Genomic DNA, 1,210 nt, shown 5'->3' with positions numbered 1-1,210 from the left:
CGGGGAGCCTGCTTCTCCCTCTCCCACTCCCCCTGCTTGTGTTCCTGCTCTTGCTATGTCTCTCTCTGTCAAAAAAATAAAATAAAATCTTTAAAAAAAAAACATAGGGGTGCACATATCTTTTTGAATGTGTGTTTTCATTTTCTTTGGGTAAATACCCAGTAGTAGAATTACTGGATCATATGGTGTTTCTTTTCTTCTTATTCTTTTTTAAGATTTTATTTATTTGAGAGAGCAAGAGTGAAAGTGAGGGAGAGAATGAGCAGGGGGAGGGGCAGAGGGAGAGGCAGAAGCAGGCTCCCTACTGAGCAGGGAGCCCGACACAGGGCTCAATTCCAGGACATCATGATTTGAGCCGACGACAGGTGCTTAACCGACTGAGCCACCCAGGCTCCCCTGGATCATATGGTATTTCTATTTTTAATTTTTTGAGGAACCTCTGTACTGTTTTCCACAATGGTTACACCAATTTACATTCCCACCAACACTGAATGAGAATTCCATTTTCTCTACATTTTTGACAATACTTGTAATTTCTTTTCTTTTTGATATTAGGCATTCTGACAAGTGTGAGGTGATAGCTCATTGTGGTTTTGATTTGCATTTGCCTGATGATGAGTGATGTTGAGCATTTTTCATGTGTCTGTTGGCTATCTGTATGTCTTCTTTGGAAAAATGTCTATTTAGGTCCTCAGCCCATTTTAAATCAAATTATTATTTTTTTTTGGTATTGAGCAGTATACACTCTTTATATATTTTGGATATTAAGCCCTTTTTGGATATATCATTTGCAAATACCTTCTCCCATTCAGTAGTTTGCCTTTTTGTTTTGTTGATGGTTTCCTTTGCTGTGCAAAGGCTTTTTATTTTGGTGTAGTCCCAATAGTTCATTTTTGCTTTTGTTTCCGTCTCCTGAGGAGACATATCTAGAAAAATGTTGCTAAGGCTGATGCCAAAGAAATTACTGCCTATGTTTTCATCTAGGAGTTTTATCGTTTCAGGTCTCACATTTAGGTCTTTAATTCATTTTGAGTTTATTTTTGTGTATGGTGTAAGAAAGTGGCCCAGTCTCATTATTTCACATGTAGCTGAGAGGATGAATATTTTTAATATTTCTTGTGAAAGCAGGAACGAAATTAAAAAAAAATAAAAACTCACAAGTCAAAAAGGTAGATAAAATCCAAATAAGATCAAGAGCATAGAAAGATTG

The sequence above is a fragment of the Leptonychotes weddellii genome, chromosome 11 (assembly GCF_054177405.1).
Source record: "Leptonychotes weddellii isolate Sample4059 chromosome 11, ASM5417740v2, whole genome shotgun sequence".
NCBI lineage: Eukaryota > Metazoa > Chordata > Mammalia > Carnivora > Phocidae > Leptonychotes > Leptonychotes weddellii.
Note: the sequence above shows the minus strand (reverse complement) of the source record.